The sequence below is a fragment of the Magnolia sinica genome, chromosome 7 (genome assembly GCF_029962835.1).
Source record: "Magnolia sinica isolate HGM2019 chromosome 7, MsV1, whole genome shotgun sequence".
NCBI lineage: Eukaryota > Viridiplantae > Streptophyta > Magnoliopsida > Magnoliales > Magnoliaceae > Magnolia > Magnolia sinica.
The window spans coordinates 44,496,891-44,508,352 of NC_080579.1; positions in this window are offsets into that span (position 1 = coordinate 44,496,891).

Genomic DNA, 11,462 nt, shown 5'->3' on the forward strand with positions numbered 1-11,462 from the left:
AGGGTTGAACACTACCCCTATGGTTGGGGTGAGAGTCCTTACCACGAGAGGGACTTTCTCCAATGCCACTAAGTTTTGTAAAGATTATCCGATAAACTTAGGGAGCAGAACGGTGCGCATTGACCTGATTGTCACCCCGATGCATCATTATGATGTCATCCTCGACATGGATTGACTCACCAAAATGAAGGCAGAGATCGACTGTGATACCAGATTGGTGATAGCCCATGGACTTGAGGGTATGACCTTTACTTTCCCAGTTCAGGTCAGTTAGCCCTACCACATAAGTTGTTACTCTTCCTTATTAGAGAATGTTGATGGCCCGACACTTGGGGACACCCCTGTAGTCTAAGATTTCATGGACGTATTCAGGACGATACTTGGACCACCTCCTCGACGTGAGCTCGACTCTGCGATCGACCTTGTGCCTAGTGCGACACCCATTTCTTTACCGACGTATTGCATGCCTCCATGTGAAATGGAGGAATTGAGGAGACAGATTAATGATCTGTTGGATGCAGGTTTTATATGGCCTAACATATCTCCTTGGGGAGCACCTTTTTGCTTGTAAAGAAGAAGGACAGATTGCTACGATTGTGTATTAATTATTGCTGGTTGAACCAAGTGACAGTGAAGAACAAGTATCCTTTGCCTATGATAGATGATCTGTTCGACCAGTTGAAAGGGGCATGAAATTTCTCTAAGATCGACTTGTAGTCAAGGTATCATCAGTTGTGCATCAGGGATGAAGATGTGCAAAAAACAGCATTCAGAACCAGTTTTGGGCATTATGAGTTTCTCGATAATGCAATGCAATATACAAATCCTGACGAGTCCACGAATACCGTCAGCCTCATCAAGGCCATATAAATGCAGAAACATAACAACCAAAAATACCATATGCCACGGATGTAATGCAATATGTGGTACGAATGAAATGACCAAGCTGGAGTGTGAAGTCGGGAAGATAGTACGTAGTATCAAAGACTATGGGGTCCATCACAAGGTACTTCTATCCAAACCAGCCCCATACCTAAATTTGGATAGCCAGACTCAATGTGGTGGACTCCTGATCTTAGGTTGGTCATGCGCCTCAACCGAAATCCTAGCCATTGTGAAGGTACATAATAATTAGTTCTGCACCACCAACTCGAGTGGATAATGAATGAATAAATGAATGAGTAAAATGTTGAGTATGCAACTCCTGCTCAATAAGTCCACACATCAATACCATACTTCTCTGGGATCATCACTGGGGTCTAATACACTCTACGCTACTTGCTGCCCCATCAAGCGCACAACTGGGTAAGTGGAAGAGACCTCACCATCCGCATGCCAATGTCAGCCCAGCTCATCGATGGCGGACCCATTCCTCAAGCTGGTCAGACTCATCCTAACATTGCCTACTCTCTCAGGCAGGTAAGGCCACACCCCCTCCCAATCGACCACAAAACAGTGGGTAGCATGACCTCTTAGTATTCGGCACTCCATGCTCATGTCTTCCACTCGGTCTAGACGTCGCAGCATATCCTGACCACGAGAGTTTAGGGACTTTCACCCACGGACATCCAAAGTTCCCATATGCTCAAACCAAACATTTTCGGTGTCCCATCTAGCCATCCACGATATGCCTGTGGAGGGCATAACCCTGATGTCGCTAGGGTGCCAAATGATCATGTCACAAAATGCGAGACGCATGAGCCATAACATCCAGTCATGCATCAAACCTGCACGTACCGCGCGCTCATGTGGGGTAACTCTGTCTCTTAGGGAGTCCCATAAACAATCAGCCCAACGACACATGCTATGCTCAATCACTCCTTATAATAAGCATGCGAATGATGCGTATGGGTATGTATCATGAAGTATACTAAGCATGATTATAATTACATACATCATGGTGGGCTTGTATAAGGTGGCCCATGGCCTGTAATAATGAATGAGTGGCGTGCACACAATCACATACACATGGTGGGTCTCACACATAACAATTGGGCCTCGCACATGCAAGGGGCTTCACATAATCACAATGGGCCACATATAATCACAATGGGACTCATACAATCACAATGGGCCTCATATAATCACAATGAGCCTCATATAATTGCAATGGGCCTCATACAATCACACAATAGGCCTCATACAATCATGATAGGTGTCACATAGTCACAATAGGCCTCATACAATCACAATGTTATGCTAACACATACTCAATGCATATACCAATCATAGTTGTAATCAATAGTAGGCCTATATATATAGCGGGGTTCATAGAAGGACAACAGATCTAATCCATAACATGAGGATTGGTCCTCAACATTGGATATACCAAATCTGATACCACCGATCTTTCCACCTATAGTGATGATGTATTCTCCTCATATCAAGGATGGGCCTAGATGGCCTACTCATATCAAGAATGGGCCTAAGAACAAGGAATGGGCTTCCTTGCCCGTTCCATCATGTAGTAATCTGGGCTTCTTAAGGGCTCAATAAGCACAAGGTGGGCCACATTCCCTATGGAAGGCTCGGTATGAACACAAGATGGGCTCCAAGGCTTGGGTGATCCTATAAGGTATGGTGGAAAGCATCATTATCAAATGGGGGCCCAACAGATTGGGATAGCCTAATCAAGGGAAAGATGGGTAATGTAATTATCAATGGGGGCCCAACAGTTTGGGTTAACCCATTAAGGGGAGATGAGAATGGGCCTAACAATGGGCACTAGGGAGAGTTACAATGTGGATATCTAACCATCATTGCTCATACAATGTAGATATTAAACCATCATTGCTCCCAAAGCATGGCCCATTTAATATCAACTAGGAACATGAATGGGCATCATAAACATCATTACATATATCCTGGTGGAATCATACATCACAATGGGCCTCATATACATCACCTTGGGCCTCACACAAGGGCTTTATATACATTGCATTGGGCCTCACTCATGGGCCTCATATAGATCACATTGGGCCTTATACTTGGGCCTTAAATACATCACAATGGGCCACATCACATGTGCCCAATACACATTACAGTGGGCTGCATCACATGGGCTTAATGGGACAATCACAATGAGCCACATACAATCGCAATGGGTCTCATACAATCACAATGGGCCTCATCACGTAGGCCTCACATACATCACACTGGGCCTCATCATATGAGCCTCACATATCTTAATGGCCACATACAATCTCAATGGGCCTCATACAATCATGATAGGCCTTATACAATCACAATGGGCCTTACACAAGGGTCTCAAACATCATAATGGGCCTTACACAAGGGTCTCATACATTAAGTGGGCCTCATCACATGGGCCGCAACAATGGGCCCACCGACCTAGCTGGTCCATCTACACCATTCATCTATTTTAGAGATCATTTTAGAGCATTTCCCAAAAATGAATCATATCAAAAGATCATTTGGACCATACCATAAATAGTAGCGGAGATAATGATATCCACTAATTAAAACCCACTGGGCCCACCATAACATTTATTTTCCATCCAATTTGTTTATAAGGTCACAAAGACCTAAATTCAGAGGAAAATAAATTTCATATTAATCCAAAGCTTCTATGGCCCCAAAACAGTTTCAATGGTGGACGTTTAATCTTCCACCGAATTTTGCAGTGTGGTCCACCTGATAGGCAGATCTGCCTTATCCTCATCTCAGGCCTTAAGACAATTTGTAAAGTGGATGGACGGTTAGATATAAAACACATATCAATGGTAGGCCCCACGTGGCACCATCCAAAATGGACGGTGTAAATATACAATGCATACATCTAGTGGGCCCCACCTCCACATGTGCAACACGTGTGGAGTGGGTCTCACATGGACGGTTAGGATATAATACATACCTCATGTCAGACCACAGAACTTGCTGACATCAAAACAACAGCAATTTGCTGCTGGCAGCAGATGGATGGTTTGGATATACAATATATACATTCAAGGTGGGTCCCACGTTGACGGACGGAGTGGATTAAAACTCATACATCACGGTGGTCCCCCGTCCCTGGAGGGCGTGGATGAAATCATACATTAAGGTGGGCCCCACTTGTCCAGCAAAAGGATGGCATGTACATCACGGTCAGCCCCACATAGCACCATCCAGAGATGGATGGTGCAGAAACAGAATACATATATCAAGGTGGGCCCCACCCCCACACGTGTAGCACGTGTGGGGTGAGTCCCACATGCTACCAAAAGGATGTCGTGGATATAAACCACATATATCAAGTGGAATCCCACCTTGGATGAACGATGTTTATACAAAATACATACATTAGGTGGGGTCCACGTCAGCTTGGATGGACGGTTGGATATGAACATACCTCATGTTTAGACCCACGTGCTGAATCATGTGGGTCCCATCATCCCATGTGGACGGTGGATGCATAACACATCCATCAAGGGGACCTTACCGTCCAGGAATGGACGATGTGGATACAATATCACATCAAGGTGGGTCTCACCGTCTGGACAGACAGTATGAATATACAATACATATATCTAGTGGGTCCACACATGTGGGACCCACCAACTTTTGAATAAGTTGATATTTGTGTTTTCACCTTCACCCCATGCAGGCGTCCTAGACGTCCAGCGGATAGACGGCCTAGATGGAAATCAAATGGCCTCATGTCCCTTGTGTGGATGGACGGCTTGAATGTAATCAAGGTGGGTCTCACGTACACATGGCCCCCTAATTTGGATCAACCTGATATTTGCTTTTCCTTCAAATGGATAGCCAGTAGGTGGACGGTCCTTCTGTTGCTACTGAGGTGCATCCCACTAGATGGCTGGATCTGGATCATTAGATCTGGACGGCTAGGATATAGAACACATACATCAAGGTGTGGTCCACAAATAGGGGGAGGGGTGGGGGGAGGGGTCCATATGGCTGGAAATCCATCATATATTAGTGTGTTCCCCACCATCCAAGTCTGTCCAAAAATGGGCAGTAAGATCGCCTTGGATGGTGGCAGCAAGGCTGTCCCACTTGTGGACAGCTTGGATATCACATACACATCGATGGTGGGCCATCACACACAAAAGGAGAGAGAAAGAAGGCGAGAGAGAAAAATCGTGTGATGGAGGGCTCTGCCACTATGAGCCCTACTAGGATTACCATGCCTTGTTGGTAAGAGAGGGATGGGTGTTGTACTTGATTGATTGATGGGATTGATTTGATAGATTGTAGAGATTCTCTTCTCAGGATTTGCAACGCATGACGTTTTCTCGAAATAAACGCGGGCCCACAACTCCTGGCTTGGGTATCCCATTGGCGTGAGAGATACGGCGTTGGAACTGCGGAGACGACACGGTCGCAAGGGTACAAGTCTCGAGTCAAGCCAACTCAGATCTACGGGATACGACTTAGGGTCACCGCAAATGCCGATTATAGGTCGCGAGTTGCCGAAATTCGATAGGGAGTATCGTGAGAGTCTACGGAATGGTACGGACTAGGATACGGGCCTTATATTGTTTCTGTCATTTCAGGCTATGACAATGAACATCAATCTCTTTTAGAGAGACTGAAAGCTTTGAGTGATAACAGAATAGCCATCCGAGGTCAGATTGCTCTCTCAAAAGAATGAATTTCTCGACTTGAGATCAAAGATTGGGAGGAAGAATCAAACATAAACAAGATCCAAGAAGAGATAGATGTTAATGCTTGCTTTGTTGACCTCGAAAAGTATGAAATATTAAGAATGAAGAAATCATTGCTTCTCTGGAAAAGAAATTAGCTGATGCCCCTGACCATGCTAAAATCATTCTTGAGGCTAAATCAAAGCATATTGCAGCTCAAGTTCAATTGAAGGAAGATTTACAAAAATATTTAATGGCATTGGGCATGTCAGGAGATTTATAGAATCCCCATTTGTATTCAATATAATTTCTCACTTATGTTTTGACATATTATGAATGAATTTTGATAATTCAAAAATTTTGTGAATGTGTAGGTTATGACTAAGCATATATTTACATGGTGTTTACTTTATCGATATTTATAGGTATGCTTTAACAATCTATGCGATTTTCAACATAGAATAAAGGACAACTCATTCTTGATTGTTAGTATGATATCACCTACGTGGTGTGTCCTTCTTGATGAGGGGAGCTAATTTTAATTCTTAATTAGATTTTCACGCTGTTTAAGCTCTTAAGCAGTGGAGCTAGCACAGTTTTTAAACTCAAGTAGTTGGAGTTGGGTCTTATGTGAATAGTCTCTATAACTCTTATGAGTTCACTGGACTTATCGCGGATAGGGAGTTCACAAACCGCGATCCATCAGAGGGGCCCAGTGAAGCTACCGGGGCAGTAAACTCGGTAGGTTTTATGCACAGTGTTGGCCACAGTAACTCTCTAAAGTTCATGGGGCTCGCAAGGATACCTTAGGGGTACCAAATCTAAGGCCACCAGTCCAATGAGGGGGTAACTCGTTTAAAGGACTCATCCCCATGAGTTTTTACTGAAATCATGCCAGGAATCTGGGGGGTCTTATGCATGGTTGGCCTATCTATGGACGAGCTAAAGAGCGCACACTGCAGCCCACTTTTTCTTCATTTGTAAGGTCATACCCATCCATGGGAGGGTATTTTCTCTCACCTTCCCTCATGGCGCTGTCAGAAGCTATACAAACAGCATTGGTCTTACCCGTGATTGGCCTTTCTGGACTTTTGGCCGCTTAGGGCTTTTAATCGTTGGCTCGCTCCGCTGCCCACATGGGTCTTGGCTTGTGATGGCCTTCATGAGCTTTTTAGGGCCACTAGCTTCTCATTGCTACCCACATAATTTTGATGCATGACCGATTATGGTAGGTCTTATACGTAGTTGGTCGTATAGGCTCACTATGCTGCCGTGAATGATAAATTGACATCACTATCATAAGACTTGTGTAGGTGGCCATATAGGTTTATTCCACTATTGTAGCTAATAAATCAATAAATAATATATTGCCATTGCTGATAATAGTATTCTTGATAATGTTTAAAATAGTGTATCAATTTTGGCAATAATATCCATTTAATGATAATGGTGATTAGTAGTGATTAGCGATGGCAATAATATTCATTTGACAATAATCATAATTGGCGATAAGTGTCAGGGCTATATCCTAAACCGTACCACTCTGTAGGCTTTCGCAGTCCTCTCGGTTGAATTTTGGTGACCCGGATGCGTAGATAGCAGTTGCGCGCGACCCTGAGTTGTATCCTATATTCCAGAGTCGACTCGACCTGATACTTGTACCCCAGCGACCGCGCTGTCGCCGTGGTTCCGACGCTACATCCCGCGCGCTGAGGCGATTCCTAAGCCAGGAGATGTGGGCTGATGTTCAATTTGAGAGAAACTCCCCTCTTTACAAAATCCAAGAGAACATATCCCATCAATCCCATCAATCAAGTACAAAGCAACCCCTAAAGTCAACTCTCTCTCTCTCCACCTATACATGTCAAGTACACACCCATCACTCACCCATCACCCATCTCTCTCTCTTACAACCTCTCTCTCTCTCTCTCTCTCTCTCTCTCTCTCTCTCTCTTCTCTACCCATTCTCCCAAGCAAGAGAGAGCAAACCGTCCATGGCTTTCCAAAGAGAGGAGAAGCTTGGTGTGGCCCATCTTCTTACCCCCTCATCTCCCATCTCCACCATCCAATTTCCATCATCCTCCATCAAAGTGGTAGCCGAGGAGCTTAGCTTGTCATTGATCTAAGAAGAAGCAATAATGGTGGGTGTTCATAGTACCTTTTCTTTTGATTTAGGGCCCACATATGGTGGGACCCATCCTGATGTATGATTTATATCAAAGAGGCATGGCAGGGTCCCTCCTGTTGAGACATAAAAAAAGAGAAAGAAGGAAATCACCTTTTGTGTAAAAATCAGGTGTTGTGCGGAAATCACCTTTTGTGCAAAAATCAGGTGCTGTGCGGAAATTAGGTGTTGTGAAGAAATCAAGTGCTGTGCAGAAATAGTTGGTTTGCACTCAAAGCAATCCGCATGAAGAGATCCGCATAAAGAGAAGTGCGCACGAAGGAGTCACCGCATAGAAAGGTCCGCACAAGGAGGAGCGCACAACAAGGTCCACGCAAAGCAGGACTGCGCAGTGCTTACGTGGCATATTCACACTGTGAAAGGGCTATAAATACCCCTTAACCCCTCTAAAGGGGTCATTAGTAATTGATTGGAAAGGAGTGGATCAAGGAGAGAGAACGTAGAGCTCGTTGTCCGTCGTGCAGAACAGCCGTTGTGCGGTGCATAAGGCTTACTGCACACAAAGGCTTGTAGCGCATAAAGCCCGTCAGAGCATAAAGCCCGTTAGCGCACAAAGGCTCCAGCGAACAATGGCTTTAGCGCACAATAGACCCCTTTAATTCACAGTGGCTTTCAGCATGATATTCGATATAATCAAATATTTGCTTCCTACTACTATTTGTAAATATTCTATTTTGGAATCAAAAGAGTATGGGATGTAAAAGAACTTGGAATAAATGAATGAATAAAATAAAGTTATTATCCTTCTTGCTTTCTTCTGTTAATTATAAAGTGAGTAAATCTCCCCAAATATAACCCCTTTGTTTCTTGTCGAAATAAAATAGCGACGCTGCTGGGGAACTTTTTCACTTGAATATTAACTTAAGAATTGTATGGGAAATAATCGAGACTGTTTGGTGCCTTCAAGGCGCTAAAATGGCGACTCTCAATGGGAACATCCTACCTTTCATCTCCAAAGTAGAATATGACTTAATATAAGTATTAATTTGCTTCTTTTTGTTGTTGTGGAAGGAAGAGAGAAAAAATACCGCAACCAATCAAGTAATGGTAATCATTCAAGGAAAAGTAGTTTTCTACTTCACTACGATGGGGTTTGTCGTGGAGTATACCGATAAACAAACTGGGGGTAGCGAAGATAAAGTGATAATGAGCCAGCAAACAGAATCACGAGCAGCTGTTACAGTCATAACTACTTCACCAGTAGCATAGGAAGAAAGAGATGAATGGGCCGTTGTCACTCACAGGAGGACAAGGACCCATGATGTATCTGTGGTGAGAACAAACTCAACACTGACAAAAGTCAGGGGACTGGTAACGCATAATGTTGCCAGGAAGAATCCTAAACTCTCTCCCCCTGCGATATATCCTGGGTGAACAGGTCTGCAGTTAACGTCGCGCAATTTCCCGGCTTTGCTTGCCCCAAGGATCAGATGGACGAGAGAACAAAAAGGTAAGGCATTTCAAGCAAATCCACCAATGTTTGTATCACCCCAATCAATCAATGGTAGTGGTAGCATAGAGAAGTCAAATGAAACCCCACCCTCTCCTCTCTTTGTAAGTCCTATTACATCAACATATTCCCACCCCACTCTAACTATAGCTTCATCAAAGAGTGGAGAAGCTGTAGTACATATGGCCAGGATAAATCAGGATAATATGCAAACTATAGAAGATTGTATGAATGCAATGGCAGAAGCACAAAGAACGCTAATGGAAGAGTGCAGAAATCTCAGAGAGGCTTTAGCGACCCTTGCACACAATATAGGCTAGATAGTGGCTCCCCCAATGATGGGCATGATGAACGGACAAGAAAACCAGCTCGAAGGCTTTCAACCACAGCGGGCAGGATCACGAGGGTCTGTCCTAGCCGCGAGATCCATGACACAAGATGAAGTGAGATAAGTTGTTGAAGAAGTTTTCAGAGTAGAAAGAGAACGTGAAAATACTAGCAGTTTCAGATACCGAATGCTGTATCCAAGAGAGGTAGAAGATATCCTGTTTCCAGCCAACTTTAAGCATCCAGATTTTCAGAAGTTAAATGGGGAGGGATTGCCAGAAGAACACGTAATGCACTTCATTACTAGCATGGGAAAATTTTCTACGATACTGCAGTATTGGTTACGATTATTCGGGTCATCACTAACTCACAAAGCATTTCGATGGTATTCCACCCTGGCTCCAGGGTCGATATGTACTTGGAAGCAAATGCAGGATGCCTTTATGTCAAACTTCTTCTCTTCGGAGCGTGATGTTAGTATTACGGAATTGGCCTCCGTGCGGCAAAGGGAAGGAGAGCAGGTAGAAAAGTTTATAGATAGATGGAAGACATTGGGAGCTTCATGTAGACAGCTGCCAGAAGAAAAAGAACAGGTCAAAATGTGTCTAAATTCTATGGAGACAGGAATCGCGTTTGGACTCACCAGCGCCAACATTAGAACTTTCCGTGACCTGGCCACTAAGGCTCATGCTTTGGAATTGATGACTCGTAAGATGCCAGAGTTTCATCATGAGATAGCCAGGAGAGTGCCCAGTAGAATGGCCGTAAATACTGTCGATCGTGACAAGAGAAGCAACGATGCAAAGGACTCAAGGGAAAAGAGGTTAGAATGAAGAGAAGAATGGAACCAATTAAGAAATAGATACAGTGGAAAGAGGCCCAGAATGCTCAATTCTCATGAGGGGTTCACATTCGACAAGGAAGATGTCATTCCTATGATGAACCAACCGTTACAAGTCGATACGATTGAATTACCAAAACCCAAGCACCCTGAAGATGTGACAAGAACCAGAGAGAAATTTTTGCCGCCATCATCGCCTGGTGGGACATCCGACGGAGAATTGTTATACATTGAAATATATAATACAATGAATGATAGACAAAGGTGAAATAGTAATTAGAAAAGAGAAGGAAAATGGCTGAGAAAGGGCTCGCGATACGAGAGAGAAAGAGAACTATAAGACGACAAAGAAGGTATCGATGATTACGCTACAATCAGGAAAGAAGATAATAAGTCCTGTGAAGCAGAAAGCAAGGATTATAAGAAAGGAAGTCATTAAAAGGCAGAACAATGATGATGGGAAAGAAAAGAAGAGTGAGCCAGCGAAAGTGACTTATGATGTAGTGAGTCATTTGAAGGGCATACCAGCTTGATTAAGCATCTATGATGCGCTTAAGTTGTTAGAGGAATTTCGGTAGAGCTTAGACTCCTACCAGTTGTTTCCTTCTCTGATGATGATTTGATCTATGAGGCAAAGCATAACAGGCCGTTAATGATAGAAGGCCATATCCGTGGAAGAAGGTCAAGCAGATTATGATAGATAATGGGTCGGCAGTGAACCTCTTTCCACTCTTGATGTTGAGTAAATTGGGTTATCATCATTCAGATCTATGCCCTAGTGGAATGATAATATAGGGCTTTAATCAAGATGGGCAACGTGCACTTGGTAAGATTATGGTGATGCTAGAAATAGGAGAACTGATTACTGATGTCGTGTGCCACGTCATAAATGTAGTGACGACATCAAATCTTCTCCAAGGAAGGCCATGGATACATCAGTTCAGCATTGTACCCTCTACTTTGCATTAATGCTTCAAATACTGTAAAGATGGAATACAATATAAAGTAATGGCTGATGCGAAGCCATATATAGAGGCCATGTCCTTCTTT